At 36.4% G+C, this 26,892-nt stretch overlaps 1 protein-coding gene across 11 annotated transcripts in view; it reads right to left on the bottom strand.

The window, feature by feature from the left end:
* The window catches only part of LOC145284732 (putative sodium/potassium/calcium exchanger CG1090), a 554,458-nt gene that overhangs the window by 179,516 nt on the left and 348,050 nt on the right, over window positions 1-26,892 (bottom strand). The window lies entirely within an intron of this gene.

Below are 26,892 nucleotides of genomic sequence, written 5' to 3'. Positions count from 1 at the left end.
TCTAAAGAGAAATAAACTATTTTAAAAATGTTAATCAAGATCCAAAGATTCTGCATTGCAGCATCACATGATTAGACATGATTAGACATGATTAGACATGAAGCTGAAAAAAAAATGTGATTAATGGCTGAATTCATAGAGAATTTCACTAAAAAGGGACTATATTCACATATTCTATCCCACAAATGTGAAGATTATAAAAGGAGACTTATTGGCACATGTTCCTCTATTTTAAGCCAAAACAACCAGTTTAAATTAAAAGACAGGAATTCCCTGACATGGAGTGGGAAACACCTCATAAGTCAGCTCCTCATTTTAATTCGCCAATTAAATCGCACAAAACCTGCTGCAAAGGGAAAAGGGTTGCAAGGTAGAAAAGAAAAGTCACAGTTAGGAACAAGGCGAGTGAGAAGACAGCTTGAGGCAAAAAAAAAAGAAGAAAAAAGAGAAAAAAAGAGATCCTTACTGGCAAAGCAAGAGATTTCGATAGCAAATCATTGGAAGGATCATTACGAGTTCATCGGGTTTAGTGAAAGAGAACTACACAGATCCAATCCCTTCAATGAGAAAATCGCCATTTCTTTCATAAACCCCTTCATGTGTACTAGTAATAAAACGTTTTGACTTCCCAGCAAGAGACTAACCCTAACCCTATGTTCAATTTTAATAAAACAGCAATAAGAAAAGAGAAACTCCCTTCCTAACTAATTTTTCATCTCCCATTTTCATTGAAGGGGATACAAAATAAATAAACAAAATTAAAACATCATGATATCACGAACATCGATTGCAAAGGACTCAATCAAGTAGCAGCAACACAATTTTGCCAGGAAGGTGCATCGACATTCTGTTTGTTTTTTATTGTTTTTTTCTTTTTCATTAATGCGTATTATTTAGTTAAGCCTGGCTCATATTTTTTTTCTTCTTTTTGTCCTTGAACGTTTTTCAATAATATTGCAAGGCTAAGCAAAATTTTATTTGCCGTATACTTGTTTCTGTGTCTCCTCGCAGGGACCGAGGAGAACATAAGTGTTAATATAAACACGTTTATATTTATGTTTATTCTCTTAAAATTAAAAAACAGAAACCTTCTATATCAAAAGATGAAATAATAACAAATCTAATATTCTACAATCCACATATTAAAGTGAAAATAATTTTATATTAAAAATGTTGAAATTTGGTTAAAACTAATCCATCATAATTTACAAATAGAAGCAATACATCCAGGAAAGATGTTCCTTTACAAATAAATGATAGACGATACAAGATAGACGATTTAAAATAAATTTGATACCAAAAATGTTCTGTTATAAATTGATTTATAGCAATAAACTGAGTTCAACAAAACTTTCACATTCTTTGCTGAATTAGTGTTGTTTTTATTAAGTGTTAGTGAATAGGATTGACAGTTTTTAGGATTGGGCTTGATAATGACAAAAAATTAACGAATACAATATTTAAATATATTTAAATTTATATTAAAGAATATTTAAGGAATTCATGATATTTTTAGTAGAGAATCCAAGGGTTTAAAAATATATAATCAACTAGACGACCCGTGAACCAGTGTTTCCAATGAAACTGTGTAGCTCATGAAACTTCTGGTTCCAACCACGAACTACTGAATTCATTATTCTTTATGGTTGTGCGATGTGAACATGATATTAATGTAAAATTGCAATGACAAAATAATAAATTTTTAGTATGGAAATTGCAAATTTCATATCCTTATGTACTAGACAATGTGAGACTTGCAGTTAATCAACGTTCGTTTCTCTAACCTGTTTGCCTATATACTTATTGGAAGGATTAGGACATATTACGGTTCGGGAGGGAGGTAGTGACTCCTACTCAAACACTAAAACAACAACGCCAAGGTAAAACGACTGATAAGATAATTTACATAGATCTTTAAATGTGAACAAACCTGAATTTTTTTTGAAGCAACGAAATTGTTGTCGGAGCAAGAGAAACAGGAAGTGTAACAATAAGTCTTTCAAATAGTTCATCTAAAACAAATGAAGAAAATCTAGGTTAAAAGAATATTCTCATGTTTGGTTGAAAATGTAGGTAACAGGTAATAGCAAGGAAAACGAAAAATGAAATGATGAAATAGTTATGGAATATGCAAAAGATTTCCCGATGGTAGTAGATTTGCTTGTAAAAGTGAAAATACTTTTCATTTCGTGGATGACAACGTTAGGAAAAACTGTTGACCTTAAAAACAAACAAAACGAACACATTTTCTGTAAACAGGCAATAAAAAATGGTTATTGAATAATTTGCGTCAGAAAGCTATAAATATTAAATAGGAGGAAAATCACTTTACTTTATATATAAAACTATTCCCCAATAGTACCCGGCGTTGCTCGGGTGTTTGGAGGAATAAAAGAAAAACTGTTACTAGTCATGCAGACTCAAACCCATGACATAGTGACGCGAAGGCAAAAAAGAAAGTGAAAGCTAGGAAGCCATAGGAAGTGAAAAGCGTTCAAATTTAGTGATGCCAATCAAAACATTGAGTTACTAAGTGAATGAGTTCATGCAGGAGCAGAAATGAGCGTTGGCTGAAGGCCAGTTCAGCTTTCAACCGTTTTATTTATTTGTTTCCCTATGATGTTGGGGAAAACCAGCTCCTCACAAAAAGGGAGTGTCCAAATAAATAGCAATCAAAGCTTATTGTTTTCTGGACGTCCCTGGCAGAAAGTTGCTTTCGATTAGTTTTGCTTTTATATGAAAAGCATGAACAAACACACGAGAGGATGAAATAGCATGAATCTTATAAAATCAATCAAAATAAATCTAGAGACAACGTTCCTTCACAAATCGTAGATATTATAATCTAGGGAGTATAGTAATAGTTCTAAAATATAGTAACCCCCCCTCCCCGAAAAAAGCCTTTGCTGGACATACAGAAATGCACGTGCCTCTTTTGCCTGTTATATATATAGACTAACAGAGGTACCCGGCGTTGCCCGGGTGTTTGGAGGTGTACAAGAAAAAAAAAGTGTTAGTAGTCAGGAAGGCTGGAATCCGTGATACGGTGACGCAAAGGCGGAAAAGAAAGTGAAAGAAAACGTGACATCTTACCGCTATACTACGAGGCCATAGGAAGTGAAAAGCGTTCAAATTTAGCAATTTCAATCAAAAAGTTGACTTGCTAAGTGAATACGCAGATGCAGAAATAAACATTGGCTGAAGACCAGTTCAGCTTTCTGCTGTTTCATTTATATTTTCCCCACGATGTTGGGGAAACCCAAGCTTTCCCAAAAAAGAGGTAGCTCTCAAATGAATAGGAACTGTCTGATATGATTGATCAAGGCTGATTGCTTTCAGGACTTGCTGGCCACGGAGGCCAGCGAGCTGATTTGATTCGATTCAGTTTCACTTTATTTATATGAAAAAGACACACAAATACTGGAAACCAGTTTTTTTTAAAAAAACTTGCTTGAAATAAATGTAGAGACAACGATTATTCGAAAATCATAGATATTACAATCGAGGGTGTCTATAAAAAGTTCTAAAATATAGTAACCCCCGCTGAGAACCCCATGAAAAAAGCCTTTGCTGGGCATACAAAAATAGATATGGTTGTTTTGCTTTTTATATATATATAGACTAGCCTGGGTGCCCCGTGTTGCCTGGGTGTTTGGAGGTGTGTGTTGAGCAAAAAACAAAAAATGGTAGTCGGCAGGCAGGCTCAAACCGGTGCCGCAAAGGAGGAACAGTACATGAAAAAAAAAACGTGACGTCTTTGCTGTTGCGCCCATTGCCAAACCGGAAGTGACGAATGTTTAAATTAATGCTAGTAAATCGAAAAGAGGGGATGACTTTCGAAAATATCAGTGAAAAAAGTGACCCCTCCCTGTAGAAATTCGCCAGTTGAGGGTGAAGGAATTAATAGTTTTAGCTAATTTTTCGATATTTGTCATCCGACGGGTCGAACTTCAAAACAATATCGATCTTGTGAAAATCCGTCGCCTCTGTCGATACATACATACATACATACATACATACATACATACATACATACATACATACATACATACATTTAAACAGATAGGTGATATTTATATTATAGATTACTTTGAAAAGAGAATTATCAACACATTAGAATTAGGAAGAAGTCAGAAAGTATTTTAACTCTGAGGTATCAATTTATATTCAAAAAGAGAAAAAATCCAGTAAATTCCGGGAATTTCATTGATCATAATAACATAATACAATGAAAACAAATACTGGTTATGATAACCGATGTACAAAAAACAGAGAATATTATAACTTTAGAATGTTATTTCATTATCTATAATATAAATCTCACCTGTTTGTTTATATGTATGTATGTATGTATGTTTGTATGTCTGCCTAAAACTTTGACAGGTGACTGATTTTCACGAGACCAGTATCGCTTTGAGCTTCAAAACGATACTAATCTCGTGGAAATCAGTCACTTCGGGCGAAAAATATCGAAAAATTAGCCAAAAAATGGTAATTCCTTCACCTTCAAAGTCATCGCCTCCTTTCGATTGTCTAGCCTTATGATGGGCACACAAAATATGTCAAGTTTTTTTTGTTGTTTGTTTTATGTGGAGATATTGGCTTGGGGGTAGGTGTCATGTGGAGATAGGTAACCAACCCGGAACATTCTACATAACGAACCGAGTCACCGGTTTTCACCGGACTCTTTGTGAAACAGAGATTCCTCCCTGGACATTAACACGCTTTATTTTTCTCTATGTAAATAAGTGAATAAACTTCTCTTTCAGTATTCAAACCACAGTGTATATTTATTCATTCCTTCACGGAATACTTTATCTTTGTTCAAATTAATAGGCCACCTTAGGACATATCAAATTGGCGACGAAGACGAGATGCGAACTCAGTAAAAAATAAAAGAAGAAAATAATTGTGACCATGTGGTGAGCGCGAAAAAAAATTCTCAAAGAGTTTATATTCGATAAAGGAAATAGTTCTTAAGAAGAGAAAGACAAGTATTCATGCAAATACAAAGAATTTTAATAAGCTTATTGCCGTTTTTTTTCTTTGAATTTTCTGAAAAGTTGATGTCATATTGTCTCATGTTGAAAACCAATTCGGAGGTGTTTTGTTTTTGGTTAATACGATAAAACGAATTGTACTGTGGAAATTGTTTTTCTGTCATAAAGAAATTCTTAAAAAGAAATTTACGTATTTAAAAAGATGAAAAGGATCTCTGAAAATTTGTAAACTGTGGATATTTGGTACAGTGAATTTTTTTTTCTCTTTGAATATGTCTCAAGCGCTACCAATTTTTTTTTTTTCGTGACGAGATCTGAAGGGGGAACATCTTATTTTTTGGAACAAAATTGTGTATATGCTGACTTTGTATTTGTGCATTTAAAAAAATGTTTTCGGAACAAATAACAAGGAAAACGTTAACTGAAAGCTTGATCGCTCAGCAAAAAGCTCAAATTGAATTTCAAAAACGGATGTTGATTCAGCAAGAACGTTTTGAATCACTTGCCATTCAGCAAACTACAGAGAATCGTTTATTATGTGAAACTGTGTTGTCACAAAAATCTGAAGATGGCGCATCTAGATTTTTTTTGACAGAGCGTATAGCCAACTCTCTAGCGGAGTTCAAATACGACCCAGAACGAGGTGATACATTTCCTGCCTATTATCATAGTTTCAAGACAATTTTTACAACAAGATGTGAGAAATGGTCGGGCCAGGGAAGAATCACACTCCTACTTCAGAAATTGTGTACGGAGGAAAACATAAAATTTACAAATTTAATTTTACCAAAAAAAAAAAAACGGAAGATATTTCTTTTTTGGAAACTGTTCGAATTTTGAACTCGATATTTGGTGAATGAGACAGCCTTTTTTTATACAAGGTATAAGTGCTTGAACATGCAAAAAGAAGAAACTGATTATATTGTCACATATGCTGGTAAAGTCAATGCCCAGTGTGAACTATTTAAATTAAAATATTTGTCAGTTGACATGTTTAAGTGTTATATATTTGTTCAGGGACTGACAGCACGGAAGGACAAGGGATTACGGTCAAGAATTTTATCGATTATGGAGCAAGATCAAGAAATTAACTTGCAAAAAGTGACAGAAGAATGTCAGAAATTGATAAATGTGAAAAGGGATACCACTAGGATAAAGGAGAAAACTACATCCCATGTCCAAATGGTAAGACAAAAAACATATTCCAAGAACAAAGGAAAAATGTTGAATGTTGGAGCTGTACGGGTTCGTACTTAAGAAAAAATTGCCCTTTTAAAGACCAACCTTGTGCCAAATGTGGTTTAGTCGGACACCAAGCTTCCCAGTGCCGAACTAAAAAAAAATAAACAAAGACAAAAATTATAGTCTAAAGTAAATGTGGTGTTGTCAAAAGAAGAAGTGAGACAAGGAGGTAAAAGAAAATTTGTCAAAACCAAAATAAATGGTCGCATAGTGAAACTACTTTTGGATACAGGTAGCAATATTTCAATTATCGACGAAGTGACCTGGAAGAGGATTGGGTGTTCAAAATTAGAAAAAAAAACATTTAAAATTGCCAAACGAGTATCCGGCAAGAGATTAAAATTCATGGAAGAATTTAATTGCAGCGTATCCCTTGGATCGAAAACTTTTTCTACAAAAGTGTCAGTTGTTCCAGGTATAAATTCTTGCCTTTTCAGAATTGATTGGATCGTTTTGTTTGTTTATGGGAGCTACCCATAAATTCATTTTGTAACAGTGTGAGTGTAGCTGAAAAGAAAAATTCCAAACAAAATGAGGATTTTCTTACAGTCTTAAAAAGTGAATTCCCCAAGATTTTTTCTGAGGAGTTAGGTATATGTACTAAGACCGAAGTGAATTTTGAACTAAAGCAAAATGTGAAACCTGTTTTTAAGTCAAAAAGAAACGTGCCTTTTTCCTCAAAAGAAGAAATTGAAATTGAACTGCAGAGACTGCAGGAAAATGGTGTAGCTGAAAAAGTTGGCTATTCTGAGTGTGCAAGCCCCACTGTATATGTTAAAAAGAAAAATAAGAGGATTCAGGTATTTGCTGATTTTTCTATAGGCCTCAATGACTGTCTTATGGATCATAGTTATCCACTCTCATCCCCTGAAAACATTTTTACAAAGCTGAATGGAGGGAAAATTTTCTCCAAAATTGATTTATCTGAGGCTTACCTTTAGATAAAAGTCAGTAACCCCGAACGGCAGGCGAGTAAACTGGTATAATTTACCATTCGCCTCGAATGCTGTAAATTCACGATCCTCCTTACTGATGGGGATTTGATGGTATGCTGATTTAAGATCAAGCGTAGTGAAAACATTATACCTGGCTATTTCCTCGACAATCTTTGATATACTTGGTATCGGATAAGCGTCTAATTCAGTAAATCTGTTGATTGTGTTGCTATAATCAATCACCATTCTTTTTTTTCGGTTTTCATTCGATGTTACTAGAACTTGCGCTCGCCAAGGTGAAATTGAGGGTTCTATAACATTTTCCTCCAACAATTTTGCAGTCTCTGCTCTTATAAATTTGCTATCAGCAATTGTGTGGCGACGTGACTTGGTGCTGATTGGTGTTGTTTTCGTAGAGAGATGAGAAAATAATGGGGGAGGAGAAACGTTCATGGATGGAAAAAAGGTATTCTTGGTGACTGCTCCGATAATAAGTTCTTCCTCCGGTCCATCGAATTTGAAAGTTACCATCTTGTATCTGCCGAGAATATCTTTTCCTATGATTAAGTCGACAAATAAATTTTTAATGACCTCCACTATTATGTTAGAGTGTACATTATTATTTAGAGAGATATCGACTTTAGTTTCTCCCACAATTTTCGCACACATTTTAGGGTCGGCTAATGATATTTCTTTGTGTTTGGGAATAATTTCGGGGTTCATTTTTTTGCAATATTGTCGTTAATGAAAGTCCCCACACTACCAGAATCTATCATGGCATTGACAGTGAATTTATTTATTTTACACTTACGTAATGTCTTTTTTCCTTCCTAGACATGCGAGACTCGGGAAATCAGTGTCTTCATTTAACACCGCTGACACGGAAGATTTGCAGACTTTGGCCCAGTGTCCTTTTTTCGAACACTTATTGCAGTTCGAGTCCCGTGCTGGACAAAGGCGACGCGGATGACGAGAATTCCCGCAGAAAAAACAAATTTCCTTCGGCCTTGTTTTTTTTGTGTTGCAGCCAGACTCGTATTTTCTCCTGAAGCGATTATTGGCACAGAAATCACACTCTCCTGGTTGTAACACGCAAAGTGTTTTTCTGCTTGTTCCAGAGATCTTGCCATTTCGTATGCTTCCCGAAAAGTTAGCCAGGATTTCTCGAGAAGTCGTTGCCGAATTGAGGAGGAGGAGATACCGCTAATAAAAGCCTCCCGCATATACTAGCTTTTATTTGTTTCAGCACTCACGGCTTGGATGTTGCATGTCTTAGCGAGGTTTTCCAACTGTAGCCTGAAAGAATCCACTGTTTGCGCTGGTTGTTGTTTCATGGTAGTAAGTTGGTGTCGGTTGTAAACGATATTAGTAGGCCTGATGTATGCCGCGTCCAGAGCTCTCATGGCAGATGCATAGTCGCTTGTGTCACTGATTATTTCGTATACATCAGCCGATATGCTATTTATCAAAGCATAGAAGTCAGTTTGGGTGTTTCCAGTTCCTTCAGTGCCGTTAACCGTATGTAAGTAATTCATAAACGTGAGTTTCCAGTGTTTGTACTTTTTTCCTGCATTGAAGGCTGTAGACTCGGTGTCGAATCGTTCGGGACGAAGTACTCGGTCCATTTCTTTTGTGAATAAAATTGTAGTGAAAAACGAAGAGCCGAATACCTTCGTAAAGGTTTTATTCACAAAAGAAAGCAAGTCACAAATAGCGTTAATTACGCAGCATTTATAGTTAACGGAAGAGTTCATTCAAGGGATGAGGGGTTAGGGATATTATTTTTGTCTATGTGGATAATGTTAATCTGTGGAAAAACCCAAAAAGAGCATGACTATAATCTTCAAAGATGTTATGAGGTTGCTAAACAGTACAACATCACGCTTAATAAAAAAAGCATCGTTTCAGTCTCAACGATAACATTACTTGGGTACACTATCAAAAACAACCAGATATCACCCGACTACGAACGTCTTAAACCTCTACTTGAGATGCCACCTCCTCTAAATCTAAAATCACAAAGACGGATTATTGGGATGTTCTCCTACTACAGCAAATTTATCCAGAATTTTTCAGAGAAAATATTAGCACTAAACCACAATAAAGAATTCCCGTTATCTTCTGTGGCGTTGGACTCTTTTATAAGACTGAAAAACGACTTGAAAGATGCTATGCTGGTAACGGTTGATCCAGAAAAAGAATTTATAGTAGAAACAGATGCTAGTAACAACTGTATTGCAGCTACCCTTAATCAAGAGAATCGTCCGGTTGCATTCTATTCCAGAACACTAAGCCCTAGTGAAACGAAACATCACGCGGTAGAAAAAGAAACAGCTGCTATTGTTGAAGCACTACGTAAGTGGCGACATTTTCTCCTTGGTAAACACTTTACTGTAATTACGGACCAAAGAAGTATTAGCTTCATGTTTGATAATACCAGGAAATAAAAAATAAAAAATGACAAAATATGCCGTTGGCGCATTGAACTGTCACAATTTAAGTTTAGCATTGTCTACCGTCCTGGTAGAGAAAATATTATCGCTGATACATTTTCCCGAATATCTGCTCTCACTTATTCCTTACAAGATCTTCGGGACCTACACTGTAAATTATGCCATCCAGGCATTACCCGACTCTTCCATTTTTGCAAAGAAAGAAACTTTCCTTTCTCCCTCGATCAAATAAAAGGAGTAACTAATTCGTGCTCATCTTGCCAGTATTTAAAACCCAAATTCTTCACCGGTAACAAGGGAACTCTCATAAAAGCAATAGTACCATTTCAGCGATCAAATATGGATTTCAAGGGACCACTGCCTACGTCCACACATGGTAACAAATACCTACTTACGATAATCGACGAATACTCGCGTTTTCCTTTTGCATTTCCGTGTAAAGATATGACAAGCTCAACGATCACACAATGCCTGAATCAACTATTTGCGATATTTGGTATGCCCGATATGATTCACACAGATAGAGCGACTGATTTTCTGTCGGAAGAAACGACCAATTACTTACATGGGAAAGGCATTGCGACTTCGAAAACGAGTAGATATCACCCGGAAGGCAATGGTCAAATTGAGAAACTAAACGGCACACTATGGAAGGCCATACAAGTAACCTTACATTCTCGTAAAGTGAGACTATCCTGCTGGGAAAATATTCTACCTGATCCTCTACATTCTATTCGATCATTGCTCTGCACAGCTACGAATGCGACCCCTCATGATAGACTATTTAAGTACAGCCGTAAATCCACTTCTGGTACTTCTATTCCCCTGTGAACAAAACCAGGCCAAGTATACGTCAGAGATCATATTAGGTCGAATAAAAATGACCCCCCGGTTACACCTGCGACGTTACTGGATATCAACCCTCATTATGCCCAAGTACGACTACCTTCAGGCATCGAAACTACCGTCAACGTCAGAGATTTGGCTCCCAACACAATTAATGGAGACAACACGTTAGAGAATGGTTGCATGCCACCTGTGAGTAAACCAGGGAGTGAAAACGAATGTATACAATATCCTGAACATATAGAAGAAAACACCCGTGGGGAACCAGTTGGGAGCGAAATGCCAACCGAGCCGCTGCGTAGATCTGGCAGAATACTGAAATTTCCTGAGAAATACAAGGACTTCATTACTAAGTAAGGCACGAAAAAAAAAGTTTAAATTATAGGCAAAAAAAAAAAAAAAAAGTTAGAGAAAAAAAAAAATGAAAAAAAAAAATAAAATAATAACGAAAAAAAAAAAAAAACTTGAAGGGAAAAGTGTAATATCCCTAACCCCTCATCCCTTGAATGAACTCTTCTTAAATGCTGCGTAATTAACGCTATTTGTGACTTGCTTTCTTTTGTGAATAAAACCTTTACAAAGGTATTCAGCTCTTCGTTTTTCACTACAGTGAAGAATGTTCGAAGTATTTGTGTATCAATACCCATTTAGGAGTCTTCAGACTCAAAAGGCTCCCCTTTGATTTGAAAGTAGCTCCAGTGTTATTTCAGCAAATAATGGACATAATGCTTGCCGATTTAGGTTTTGAAATCGCATATTTGGATGACATTCTTGTAAAAAGTAGAAATGTGCAGGAACATAAGGAGCATATGAAAACAGTTTTCCAAAGAATTGAGAAATTTGGTTTCAAATTGAGTGCCGAAAAATGTGAATTTTTTTTAAAACAGATAAAATATCTGGGTTAAATCATTGACAGCCAAGACAGAAGACTGGATCCTCAGAAAACAGAAGCCATTGAGAGGATGGCAGTACCTAGCAATGTTACCCAGTTACAATCTTTTTGGGGTTTAGCACAATATTATGCTATCTATATCTCAAAAATGCATAAGTTGAGAGCACCATTGAAAAAAAAAAAAAAAAAGGACGAAAGTGGGTTTGGTCAAAATGCATTTGAAGAGATTAAGAAATGCCTGCTATCTGATTTAGCACTGGCACACTTCGATCTACAGAAGGAATTGATTGTGGCGTCAAATGCAAATGATTATGGTATAGAAGCAGTACTCCCCATAGACTGGAAGACGGATCAATGAAGCCAATAGTTCATGCTTCTAGATCACTTTTGCCTGCAGAGAGAAACTATTCTCAAATTGAAAAAGAAAGTTTAGCAACAATTAGAAAATTCCATAGATTTATTCATGGCATGATTTTCACGTTGCAGACTGACCACAAGCCCTTGTTGACTATTTTTGGATCTAAAAAAGGCATACCCATTCACACTGCAAACAGACTTCAACGATGGAGCATAATTCTGTTGAATTATAATTTTAAAATGGAGTACAGTTCATCCAAAAATATCGGACATGCAGATGGACTATCGAGATTGATTCAAAAGTGTGCAAACCCTTTAGAGGACACAGTGATTAAGAGAGGAAAAAGAACTCTCCGGACTGCTGTGCAACATGATTCGAGAGCTACCAGTGACTATGGACGGCATAAATAAGGCAGCAGAAACAGATGAATTCATTGTAAGAACGAAAAACCAGGTGCAGTTAAATGAAAAGTCAAAGAAAGATGAAAAAATTTTGCCATTTTCGATTTGTTCACAGACTTTATTGTATGCAGACAGAGTTGTCATACCGACCACACTACAAAAGAGAATGCTAAAAGAATTCCATAGCAGTCATCCAGGCATGTCCAGAATGAAGGCCTTAATGCACGGATATACATATTGGCCTAATATGGGCCAGGACACCGAAAAAATGGTAAGAGAGTGTCGAGGGTGTCAGCTAGCAGCAAAGTCACCACCTGTACAGATACAACCGTTGCCGAAGACGGATGCACCATGGATGTGGTTACATATCGACTATGCAGGTCCATTACTTCTTAGTGGTTGTCGACAGCTTTACAAAATGGGCAGAAGTGCTTAAGTGTAAACATCTGACATCGACTAGTACTATAGATGCATTATTAAGACATCTCTTCAGTCGTTTTGGAGTACCTAAAACTATTGTCAGTGACAATGGCACCCAATTTACCAGCAAAGAGTTTGAAGAATTCTGCAAGGCCCTATCCATTGAACATTTAACAACTGCAATATACGATCCAAAGTCAAACGGCCTCACAGAGAGATTTGTTGACATGTTCAAAAGAGTTTTAAGAAAATACCAAGGCATGGACACTGATGAGAAGAGGTTTGAAAATTTTTTGTCTGTATACAGGATCACTACTAACCTAAACATATAAAAATAAATGGTCATTCCTAACCCAAACACGAATGCTGGTTTGTCACCAGCTGAACTAATGTTCGCACAGAAAATCAGATCCGTATTTGACAGGATTTTACGAAATGCAACCAAGACAACAACAATGAGAGAAAATCACTCGACAAACAAACCTGGTGACAAAATATTCTTCTTGGCTGGGAAAAGCTTTTGGGAGGAAGGGATGATTATGAAAAGAATTGGGCACATGCTATATTTGGTAACTTTGACTGTTGCCGGCATATGAATCAGTTAAGATCTCGACACACTGATGACTATGAACAGACAGAAGATAATGAACTGCCCTTAGAGGTATTGTATGACTCTTTTAATATTCCTCTACCCGTAGCACAACCTCCTCTGAGAGTAGTATCAGTAGTTTCACCACCAACTTCACCCCCTAAAACGGTGTTGAGGAGAAAAAGTACAAGGTCGAAAAGAAAAGTGAACCAACTGATCCACAGATCTAAAAACATTATTAAGTATTAAGCAAAATTCTCCAAGGAGAAATTGGCTTGGGGGGAGGTGTTATGTGGAGATAGGTAACCAACCCGGAACATTCTACATAACGAACCGAGTTTTCACCGGACCCTTTGTGAAACAGAGACTTTCTCCCTGGACATTAACACACTTTATTTGTCGCTATGTAAATAAACTTCTCTTTCAGTATTCAAACCACAGTGTATATTTATTTATTCCTTCATGGAATACTTTATCTTTGATTGTCCGAATTAATAGACCACCTTAGGACATATCAGTTTTTCACTTTCTTTTCCTTCTTTCGAGCCTGCTTACTATTTTTTTTTCGCAATTTCCTTTTTTTTTTTTTTTGCTCAATCAACACTCTTACACACACCCCCACTTTCCTTTCCACCTTCGCGTCACATGTTCGAACCTGCCTGCCTACAACAACTTTTTTTTTTTTTTTGCTCAGCACACACCTACAAACACCCGGGCAACGCTGGGCACCCAGACTAGTGGCCAACAAAAAGGAAAGGGTTTAAAAGAGAAAGTAGAGAATTCGCATGTCTACTTGAAGTAGCACTTATTTCTTGTATATTTATTCAAGAGAAGTAACTCATCTGTTATCTGAATGTTAATGCAACAGGTCTTCTCTTCAAAAAGAGGTGGTAATGCTTGGAAAGATGGCCTCGTATTACCTTTGCAGCTGTGATAAAATATAAATAACAAAAAATGCTAGATTTCTAACACTAACCATATTTTTCATAGGAAAAAAAGAGATAGATGGTGTATATGAAACAGTTAAATTTCAATTTATAATCTAAAACAGTTAAAAGTCAATTTTGCCAAAAATAATCTCGTCAGTTGGTACTTCTCCATAAATGTGAGTGCCTTAGATGACAGATATTAAACCACCCCCTCTCTGGAACAATTACCTTCTTTTACCTTTGGAACTGTGATGAATTCTAAATAATACAAAAGTATAATAAGAGATATTAGAAAAAATATTGAAATGAATTAACATACAATTTCTAAAATATTTTTACTTTTAACGTGCTTTAATATATGATGTTTTACAATACTAGGCCAACAGTTTCAAGTATTAAGGTTCTCAGATTACAGTAACAACATTGTACTCATTCCAGTAAAAGATTCTACAATTTTATCAAGAATTTAGTTTTTGTTTGATTTGATTTTTATTGCAATATCTTTTCCAATAGCAATCAGCACAAGTTACTCCAATTATTGCGTAAGGATCTCTTGTTTTAAACAGTCTTAGTTTATAAAAACATATTTAACATGTGTGCTCTATGATGATTAGTGTTACAACGAATTTATATGCTTTATGTAAATGTTCATATGCAGCTGTACCCATCCTGTACTCAGCTAACAACATGAAAGTACATGACAAACAATTCTTACATGTTGTCTCAGCAGATGAGTCATCAACATCTAAACATTTTCATTTTCATTGTCATTCATATTCTCTAGCAGCCCTCTTTTCAGGGCTTTATAGCTTGATGCAAATGAAACCAGTTCATCCTATACTGTCACTATGTCAATTTCTGATACTGCATTAGCAATCAAACCTCGCTCTACGTTTTGTGAGAATGCCAAGATCTATTTAGATCAAAGTGGAAAATTTGCTGATACAGCTTATCATAGAGTCAGCATCTAGCTCGCATGCACACCATCATTTAAAATTTTTCTTATCATCTGTGATATATTCTGGTGCTGAGTGACTAAATCTGATGGTTGAAATTGAGAAAGTCTTAGGGACAAAAATATTAACTTTTTCTAATTTACAATTTGCATGAAATTTTCAGTGGTTTTGATAATCATGCACAAAGCTTGCATGGTATCCAGGCCTGATGTCTGCAGATTATCTGACACTAGTGTTGTAATTTCAAATATTTGAATGAATGTAAATGACATTAAGACGGTTTCTAACTTGTGCAAGTTTTCACACAATCTCTGTCTTTCATAGTGAACTGATCATTTCAAATAAGTTGCTTCAATTACTTGAATTGAATTGTTGAATGATGATCAAAAAATTTGAAAAAAACTTCTCATGACTAATCTGTTTCCAATTTTCGAAGTGCTCTACTTCTACTTAACCTTCTAGTTTGACCAATGCATGTTTTTTATTTCCTGGTTTTGTTGCATATGCTCTTCTCAAGCCTTCATTCTTTTGTCAGAATCATTGAAAAATGTGCATAGTTCAGTAAGCAAACAAAAAAGAATGCTTACATTACTGAAAACCATATTCAGAACATATACATAGCCCTAAGTATGGATGTGACTTGAACGAGCTGCTTTTATTAGTGTCTGAAGACCAGAGTAAACACCACTCATATTAGCTGTTCCATCAAATTGATCTCCAATACACTGTTTCAGTGTCAGGGCTAGATCTGCAAGTGGATTTCATAATAGGTAGTGCAAGAATTTTTCACTTGAATTTATGAGGCAAACTAGTCTTTCTTTAACTCTAACCACAACAACATATTAAAGAATAATGGAACACTGATCATGAACAGAAATGTCTTGAGTCAATTTGTATTTTTCACCTCCTTTAAAATTTCGTTTTTGACTATGTCCAAAATAATATTTATTATTTTATTCACATTATTGTTTTGCTTAAAAAGGGTAAAAATTTAAACTTTTTAGATGGATCTTCTTGTTTGCCTTGCAAAATGACCTTCTGCAAATGTTCTTGCAGGTGTGGATTGTAATCTGTCTCTAAAAAAATTACAACTGTCATGATTATTTTCATCAAATGCAACAGCTTCATTGGGTTTGCCGCAGTAAGCGAATGCTTGAAAACAATGTAAAATATTACATCAATTACACACTATTTATAGTGTGTAATTGATGCTGAAGAATTTGTTGGGTTCTTAAGAAGAATTCTTCCTTTACCAAATTGTGCTTGATGGATCTTTCACAAGAATTCAGAAAGTATGCATTAGTGGAATGCTCTTTTCATGTTCAAACAGTCTTGTAGTGATGTGTTACCAGTCAGAACAGTCTTGGATGTTTGGATTTTTGGAGGGAGATATCAGACAAAACGAGCAATGCAAACTCTTGTTTTGTTCATTGTACCTATTTACTATACCTCCCCACGGGACAGAGTTAGACACCAGGGTCGTTTTTTAATGTGGAGAAAAGGTACAAAAATAAAAATTGTCTCAGTCGTGAAGGATTTCTCCTCCACCGAAAGAGAACAAGAAAATGAAGTGCAGCATCTGAAGAACAGATACTAATATTCATGCCTTGAATGCCTTGTCATTCATATACAAAAATCGAACTATTGAACTATTTCTCCTGTAAAATCAGGGTTGTAATAGTAGCGTAAAGTGGGAAAATGTATCTCCCTGCTCGTTGCTGAGCTCAACACAAAATGCAAATATATGTGCTCATATCTGTGATATATATAGACATCAGGGGAGATCATCACTGGTTACTTCCTATTCAGGGGAGATCATCCCTGGTGGCTTCATGTTGTCAGAGACAGATAATTCATACCTATACAGGGGTATTGTGCCGCGTATCTGGTTTAAGAAAATATGCAGTTCGGCAGATGTAACCTGTGTACTGGTTGTCATGGAATCAGGCTTTGAAATCTTAGCTGGTGGCCTATCGAATTCGGTTTGATCATGGTGGTGATAGATTTCTTGGTGCTCTAGTTTTCCGACATGAAAGTTTCCTTAATGGAAGAGAACTGACCGATTGTGTACATTTTCCTGTGGTATCATCAACTTTCATTTCTTCTTCATGCTCACTGGGCGATTCAACATTGATGTGCTATTTGACCGCTATTGCTTCTTCAAGGAGTTGTTTTTGTGGGAATTCAGGGTTTGTAGATGGGTTTGAAGTTCCTGGTGTAGTGTAATATGGGCTATCTACAACTGGGTATATTTTATGGAGAAACTGATGGTTGCACAATATTACTCTATTGCTCCCATCTACTCGCACTCGATTCCCCGATTCCCATGTGTTTCTATGATCCTCCCCGTTTTCATCCATCGACATGAGTAGTCCTGGTTTTGGATCTGGACAAAATCTCCAATTTGGAGTTCCTGGAGTGGACGACAATGCTGGTTGTAGAACTGTTCATTCTGCACATTCCTTTTGGCCATTGCCACCTCTATTAATTCGCCTATTTCTCACCACTGTTTCCTTGCTTGGTATTTATCCCCTAAGACAGTTGGTTTTTAATGACTTGACCATATAGCATTACAGCTGGGGATATGTCAAGTTCTTAGATAGGAGTGTTTCGATGGGTTAATAATGCCTGAGTAGCCCAATTGTGGCATAGGCGTCCATAACTGTCCACGTTGTCGGCTAGTGTACATTTTGTAGTTTTAACAGCTAATTCTTCAAGACTGCTGCATTGAACATAATAAGCCGATAGGTATGTTTCCATATAACCCAGTTCCTCAAAAAGGAGTCGTGCTCCTGGGACTTAAATGGCAGTCCACCATCCAAAGAAATTTCTTCAGGTGCATCAAAAGTATAAAACCAAATTCTAGAGGTTTTGCATACTGTTTTGGCCCTTCCTGTAAATTGATCCACATACACGATCCAGTATATCGATCCACACATACCATAAAGTTCCTACCCTATATATTGGCAGTTGACCAAAACTTGTTGGAATGGAAATTCCGGGTCTGCTGGGGACATCAAGGGTTCCTTAGATTGAGATGGTGCAATTGTGCTGCAAGTGCAGTACTAGGACTTGGTTGCCTGATGTTAGCATCTAAACCTGGCCAGAACAATCATTGCCTTGTATTCGCCATTTAGGCTTTGATGTGTGGAATTCTAATACTTTTGCACACAGTTGTCAAGGTATCAAAATTTGTTGCCTTTGATAACTCTTTCCATGAAGTACAATTTTCACAAATACAATTCTTCATGAATAGGCCAGAAAACTCGAGCCATGGGTGGAATATTGTTGTGTGATTGAGGGAAGCCATTTTGAATTAGATCTCTCAAGGTTCTGCATTCTTCATCTGTGGTTGCAGCAGTCATAATCCTTTCCCATGTAATAGCTTTCAATTTAGGATTATTTTTGTACATTGATGTGAAAGCGGCTTTAAATGCTGTGTCAATTGTTTGGTCATGGTTTTTTCGTGGGATACCTGCTTGGTATCAGGATTCACAATCAGGTTTAATTGAGTTTTCCCGGATTATATTTTCTCTGGAATTTGTACATAAGTGTCTTTTCCTTGAAATTTAACAAGAGGGTTTTTTTATATGCTCAAGGGTTTGGTTTAAAAATATTTTTATTAGTGGTAGATGATCTACTGTTATTAATAAGTCTAGACATCCGAGCATGAACATCCAGCAAGACTCTAGCTTCTCTTTTCACTGGTGCATATTGTGATTCCGCATCATTTGTAAATGGGATCCAACAAAAATGAGCTTTCAGTGACCATTCCCACAACTCATGCTCAATCCACCCTCACATCTGCACTGTTTCTGAAATAAGAAATATGATATTCCTGTTTTACTATAATCTGTCGCAAATCCTGTCACTCTGTCCATTTCGAATGTTTGGATACTTTCTCGATCCTTTTCACTATCATATTCTTTGGTTCTTGGAATAGGTGCTCCAGTGTTTCATCCCAATAGAACTTTCTGTTCTTCATCCTCAATAACTCTCAGAAGAGAGCCATAACTTTTTGTGAGAAAAGTTCACAAGTCCAAACCAGAATCTAACCCCATGGATATTTGTTGGGGTAAAGAAGTTAAGAATGGCTCTGTCATTCTTTTTGTGGGTTTAAATCTGTTCACAGTAACTAGAAACCCTGCCACTCTACCTCCATTTCCAAAAAGTGGAACATGTCTGGATTAAACACGATCCCTTTGTTGGAACTGTGATTTATATAATCAATTGTCAATTGTGCGGCAGAATGAAGACTTTATTGGAGGCTGTAATCTATACATCGGGTTTTATGAACCATATCCACATTGATGTCATTAAACCGACAAGTGTACTCATCTCCTGATCCATAGACTCTTTGAGGGGCTTGACGGTAATGAACATAGTAGCATCCCATGTGACTGGAGATAGTAGTAGACTGTGCTACCCATTCCATGCATCTAGTACCATTTTTCTGGTGTGTGCAGGTATACTGTATTTTGCAGCCCAACTATCATCTGCCCGGCAACAATATTTTCTGAATATTTGCTGCTGATAAATCTGTTCGTTTGGACATTGAATTCGAAATTTACAAAATTTGGCCATACAGTCTCAATAAGAAATGAGTTAATGAATCACCCTCGTTCTGTTTCATGGAGCAAATTTTTGTCAGAGGACTTCTTTGTGTAATCCTCTCACAGCCACCAGTCATACCTGAGAAAGAGGGTACTCCTCTGTGGCAGGTTTGAGCCTTTCTGGCCCTACAAGTTCAAAAACTAACCTGCTTGTTTCCAGTGTACAGGTCTCCAATAGTTCACTCCGAATTATGGCTGGGTCTTCCAATCTTTGTATCATGCCCAGGTGTTAAAAAATAATGTCCATTCTCCAGTCGTATCCAGTCCTATCAAGGGTAATTCTGTTTTTTTTTCTTCACGACTTATTGGGACGACTGTGAAGCATCTCTTTTCTGAGTTCGACATTCTCTTATGAAGCTCAACAAGTTGCTTCAATAAAAGCATACTTTCTTGCTCCATGGTATTTTTATGGTGAATATTTCCAATGTCCAATGTCGTTTTCACAAATTTTCATGCTTTACAGTGATACTCTTGTTTGGAGTGCTATGTAATGGTAGCATAAAGTGGGAAAATTCCTGCTCGTTGCTGCGCTCAACATAAAATGCAAATATCTGTGCTCACGTCTGTGATATATATTGAAATCAGGGGAGATCATCACAGATTACTTCCTATTCAGAGGAGATCATACCTGGTTGCCTCATGTTGTCAGGGATAGAAAACTCATACCCATACAGGGGTATTATGGCTGGTATCTGGTTTAAGAAAATATACAGTTTGGCAAATGTAACCTGTGTACTAGTTGTCATGGAATCAGGCCTTGGAATCTTAGCTGGTGATCTATTGAATTTGGTTTCATCTTTCTGGCAGAGATCAAAGGGTTCAGCCAAATAAAGTGTGATTTCAGATTCAGAGGGTGCTTCTACACCTGTTGATATAAGCCAAACTCAGTTGTATTTTTGACTTGTTCAAAGAATGTAGTTTTCTTAGTGAAAAATCAATTTTATTTGTTGTCTTCTTCACCGTGAATACTTTTTTCCTTTTTCTCTTTTAAGCACTGCTTTTATGTTTTTTCTCTTTTAAGCACTGCTTTTATGTTTTTTCTCTTTTAAGCACTGCTTTTATGTTTTTACATTAAATAAGGTTTATTGCATATAAAACAAAAAAATTCTTCTCAGTAGAATCTATTTGGGGAAAATTTTATAAAGTAAGCAATCTGGAACCAAGAAAATACGATTTATAGCAAATATTTCTGTAGAAATATTGGGTTTGAAAATTATAAAATTAAAATAAAATAATACTTAATTTAAATATTTCAGAACCTAAATGAAAATTCAAGTGTTCATTAATGTAAACATAAAATTCAACTATTCATTCACGCTTAAATTTATAAATAATACTAGCATTTCAGCCCGGCGTTGCCCGGGTGTTTGAAGGTGTGTGTTGAGCAAAAAAAAAAAAAAAGGTGGTAGTAGGAAGGCAGGCTTGAACCCGTACCGCGAAGGAGGAAAAGAATGGGAAAAAATCTGATGTCTTTGCTGTTACGACCACCGCCAAACTGAAAGTGACATAGGCTTAAATTAAGGCTAGACAATCGAAAAGAGGAGATGACTTTCGAAAATATCGGTGAAAAAAGTGAACCCTCCCTGTAGAAAAGTGTCCAGATTAGGATGAAGAAATTAATGTTTTTAGCCAATTTTTCGGCATTTGTTGTCTGAAGGGTCAAGCTTCAAAACGATACTGATCTTGTGAAAATTCGTTGCTTCTGTCGAAAGTTTTAGGCAGACATGCAAACATACATACATACATTTATATATTGGTAGCCCAAATTTTCGACCCAAACCGATTAAACAGCTTGCCCTATCTCTGAATACCCTTTGAGTAAAATTTCAAATGTTTAGACCAGAAATTGTTTAAGTAATTTGGTAGAGACCGCAGAGGTCAAATTTTTTTTAACTTTGACCCCTTATTATGACCTCTTAACATTTATTGTTTTGGGCTCCAATCAAGTTCCCCTCTTTTCGATTGTCTAGCCTTAATTTAAGCCTACATCACTTCCAGTTTGGTGGTGGTCGTAACAGCAAAGACATCAGGTTTTTTCCCATTCTTTTCCTCCTTTGCGGTACGGGTTCAAGCCTGCCTTCCTACTACCACCTTTTTTTTTTTCAATTGTTTATACCCAAAATTGTCGGAGGAGTTTGGTAGAGTTCTAAAAGGTCAAATCGTTGAACTTTGATTCCTTAACAGCCAAATGTCTGGCGAAAAACGGATTACAAAGATTTTTCCAAATCTCAGTACCCTGTATATCAAATTTCGAGTCTGTAGACTTAAAATTAACAGAGTTATTTCATAGGGAAATATACACACATAGACACACAAATACGCAGACACGTTCACTTTTATAGATAGAGTAGTATTTCAGCCCGGCGTTGCCCGGGTGTTTGGATGTGTCTGTTGAGCAAAAAAAAAAAAAAAATAAGTGGTAGTAGGAAGGCTTGAATCTCTTCCTTGGTTTGTACTGTGAGCACTTCCCAGCTGCCAGCTCACCATAGAACAGCTGCTTTGGTAATCTACAGTCATCCATACAGACAATGCGTGTCCAGCCCAGCGCATCTGACTGTTGGTTATTGTGGTTCCAAAATTTGGACAACCTGCTCTCTAAAGGACAGCAGTGCCTGATGTCATTGATTACCATTTTATGTTAAGTATCCTCTTTAAGCAGTCCATGTTTCTGATGAGTATAATTGCATGGTTAGCACTCATATCTGATAAACTGCTACTTTAATTGGAAAATTAACACATCTGTCATGCAATAACCGCTTTTCCATCTTTGCAAAAGCAACAGAAGCCTTCTGGATGCAAGCATGTATTTCAGAACCCAGTGAACCATTACTCAACAAGGTGCTACTAAGGTAAGCAAATGTGTGACCAACACCTAATCTGGTGCCATCAATATAAATGTTAGGTTTGCGGTACGGAACATCCATTTACATTGAGAATAAAGGATGAGCATGCTGCTGAATATCTGTTGATAAGTAGTTGCATGTCTTCTGTGTCATACATCCATAAAAGGCATTATTTTTTAAATTAGAAGCTATCACAATAATTGGAATCTCAATATGCCAGTTAGAGCAATCAGAGATTAATAACAATTGATGCTGGAAATAAAACTCAAAGTTAGATATATTGCAATGCTTAACCAAGAAATTAAAGAATAATAATTCTGATTTGGTTTATCAACGTCTCTCTGGAAAGGGATGGGATTAATTTCCAGAGGATTTCCCTCAACCCCGGCTCCAAACCAGGAGCTTCAAAGATCAAGGGGTTTTCTAAGGATGTTGGTGATACCTACAATAGCAGAGGTCTGAAGGCCACCTAAAACATTGAGGATTTGTATTTTTTTTCAATTGTCCTTCCAGGCAACTTGATACTACTCCTAGTGTACCAACTACGACCGGGATTATTTGTGTTTTAACCCCGTATATACACCTTATCTCCAAGGCCAATGGAGCATAATTGCTCCACTTCTCGTTCTCCTTCTCTCTCACATTCCTGTCCCAGGGTACTGAAAAGTCTACAATCTGCCAGTTCTTTCAGACTTTGTCAATGACGAACAAATCCGGACGATTATGTTCCAATTGCTTGGTCGTTATGACACTTTTGTCCCACCATACTTCTACCTTGCCATCCTCACTTGTTCTTACTTCATCAGGCACCTCCTCAAACTATTTTCCAGCACACTTCAACTCAACTTTCTTACACACCTCCCAATATATCCGGAGTCCCATGCGATCGTGTCTTTTGTGGTACTCTCTGGGCCAGTCCACTACACCCTGCTGCAAGGTGCACAATTGGCTTTGATGTCTTACCACAAATGTGGCATTCTGCAGCAACTTCCTCTCCTAGAACCACTTTTTTGAACAATCATGTTCTTAATGCCTGCTCTTGTGCTGCACAAACAAAAGCTTCAGTACTCTTAGCCAGATACCCAGCTCTAAGCCATTGCCATGATCTTTCATCGGCCACTATATCCTGAAAGAACCTTTCATGCATTTTCTTCCTAGCCAGTTCCTCTGCCCTTTCTCTATCCATACGTTTCATATAATCAGTCCTGGTCTCACATACCTCCACTTCATTAGCCACACAGTTAAGCATCCACTCCTCACTTCTAACCACATGCTCCTTCAACGTCATCTCCTCGGTTCTCAGACAATCTTTTACACTTTTCAATCCTCTCCCACTGTCTTTCCTCTTTTGATACAGCCTTGCTACACTACTTCGAATCTGAAATATACCAAACATTGCTAAAACTTTTCTTGTTTTGATATCCATGGCATGCAACTCCTTGTCAGACCATTCTAAAATTCCCGCACTGTATCTCAAAACACTGACTGCCCATGCAGTCACTGCTTTCATTAGGTTTCCTCCAAATACTTATATCCTGTATCTTCTATTTCTTTCATGATTTCTCCATTTGGCAACACTATTCCATTCGAATGAACCTTTACTCCTCTTTTCATCACCAGCACCGCACATTTACTAATCCCAAACTCCATCCCGATGTCTTCTGAGTATGTCCCCACAAGTTCTACCAGTCTCTCCATTTCCTTTTCATTTCTACCGAATATTTTCAAATCATCCATAAATAGTAGATGGTTGAGGCATCTGTCACTAAAGCTTATAGTTATACCCCAGTTTCTCTCTCTTCAAGAGGATGCTCAGTGGCATCATTATCATTACAAAAAGAAGTGGAGATAACGAATTTCCTTGGAATATTCCACGTTTAATGCCAACCTGCCCCAGAACCTCTCTGTTTGCTATGTGCCATACTTGTCTCCAAGAGCCCTAAAACATTCTCAGCAACCTTCATCATCAATAGTGTTTCATGTATCCATGAATGAGGAACCATATCATAAGACTTTCTGTAATCGATCCATGCTATGCTCAGATTCCTCTTCTTCTTATTTGCATCCTGCATTAACGCTTTATCAATCAGTAGTTGCTCTTTGGTGCCTCTCAAACCTTTCCAATATCCTTTCTGTTCATCAGGAAAAACACCATTACTCTCAAGATGTTCATAAATTTTTTCCGCAAAGATTCCAGTTAACAGTTTCCACATCAGTGGTAGACATGTAATTGGTCTATAATTATTGGCATCTGTTCCTTTTGCAGGATCTTTCCCAATCAGTGTTGTCCTTCCCTTCACAAGCCAATCACGGACATCTCCCGACTCTATGAACCTTTACAAGGCAGCAGCTATAGGTGGATAAAAGCATTAAAATTGTTTAAACCAGAAGCCCATCACTCCATCTGGACCAGGTGCCTTCCAGTTTGTCATCCTTCGTATGCCAGCCTTCACATCATCAATGATTATTTCAACGTTCTTCATTTGCTGCATTCCTGATAGCCTTTCTCTGACCTCTCCCAGCCAGCTAGCCTTCTTATTATATCGCCATTCGACAGACCAAATCTCACTCCAGAACTTCCTGGCATCATCTGCATTTGGAGTGTTGTTATTTCCCGCCTGTTTACTACAATTCAATTCTTTATACAGCTGAGATTGATTGTTCCGGAAAAGGTTGTTTTGTCGAAATGCAACATTTTTTCCAACAAAGTTCCGAATTTTCATACCACCAGCGTGGATCTTCTCTTTCAACATTGTTAAAATGCTCATCGTTCCCTTTTCCAGCAATCTATACCTCCTTTCAAGCTCGTCCTTGGCTTTCTGTCCTAGTATAACTCCTTTTCTTATTTCTTTGATTCTACCAATGTCTTTCCGCCAATCGTTTAATACTTTCTTCAAGCTACCTCTGCCAGTGTGGCCTTCTACCCTTCATTTCTCTCTTTTTAAACCAAGACGATTCGCAACAACATATGACGCTGCATATAGAAGCCTGTTAAATTCCGTAATCGATATGTTCTTTCTTATGATGTTGTGAATTACTCCTTGAACTATTTTTACCTCGCTTTTCACCTTCCGTCTATCACTACTCTTCATGCTTGGAATGTCTATGATCTTGATAATAATAATAATAATAATAATGATGATGATGATGATGATTACAATAATAATAATAACAACGACAACAACTAGTTGGACCTGTGGAAATTCCACAGGGTACTCATTCATATGTAATATATTGATGTTGGCATTCTGTAGATGTTCAGCGTAAATGGAGACGCTCTGATATCATTGTAGCTTTTTTGTTAAAATTGCAAAAGTATTTATCTAAGCTAACACAAACGCCTGACATAACCCAGTCATAAAGTACGCTTAAATATGATATTTTAATTCTTGCAGATTTTGCATATATTATTATAGAGTTAATGTTCTATCGATTTTTATATATTATGAAGTTGCGGTTTCAAAAATAAAAAGATATATCCATATGACTGGGTTACATCAGCTTGAATCGAAACCGAAACCAAAACTTGAATATATATATATATATATATAAGTTTCGTGGTTTAATTTTAAATTCTGAAAAAAACAACATATAGAGACATATATTCGATTTAAGAATTTATTGCTTGACAAAGGAATATATAGAAAAGGTTATTTTAATTTCCTTAATCGATGGATTTTCAACAATGGCTCATATCATCAGTTTGTTTTTTCAGAATTTAAAATTAAACCACGAAACTTATATATTGCTCTATTCTTAAATATTGAGCTTTTCCTTTTTGGCTAGGATCTCCTTGAAAGTATTACTTCAAGTAATATATATCAGGATTTTTCATCTGAATTCTATCAATATCTTATCTCGCTTATATGTATGTATATATATATATATACATATATATATATATGTATATATATATATATATATATATATATATATTACTTCAGTTCCTTCAGCTATAATCGAAACAAAAACCAAAACCTATAAAGAATTATTGGTAAGATTATTTATAAACAAAAATGGATTACTGAAATGCCATAATCTATGATCGAAACCGAAACTAAAACCCATAAAAATTCTTGGTAAAATTATATATATATATGTATTATATATAACAATAAAACGAAAATCACTCGGTTATAAGCGTGACACACAAAATAAATAAATAATGCACACGTTATCCTTATAATATATAGATGATGATGATGATAACAACAACAACAATAAGAAGAAAAAGAAAAAGAAGAATAAACATCATCAACAACAACAACACTATAGTATATACGGTTTGTAAGGGGGAATGGGTAAGGCAACCCACATATACAACCATACATTTGTGCATGCATTTGTTTATACATTTGTATATGCATTTGTATATGCATTTGTGTATGCATTTATGTGTGCATTTGTGTGTGCAT

This window comes from Euprymna scolopes, chromosome 9 (assembly GCF_053919585.1).
Source record: "Euprymna scolopes isolate OS-2025 chromosome 9, ASM5391958v1, whole genome shotgun sequence".
In the NCBI taxonomy this organism is placed as follows: domain Eukaryota; kingdom Metazoa; phylum Mollusca; class Cephalopoda; order Sepiida; family Sepiolidae; genus Euprymna; species Euprymna scolopes.
Note: the sequence above shows the minus strand (reverse complement) of the source record. Positions and strands in the feature narration are given on the sequence as shown.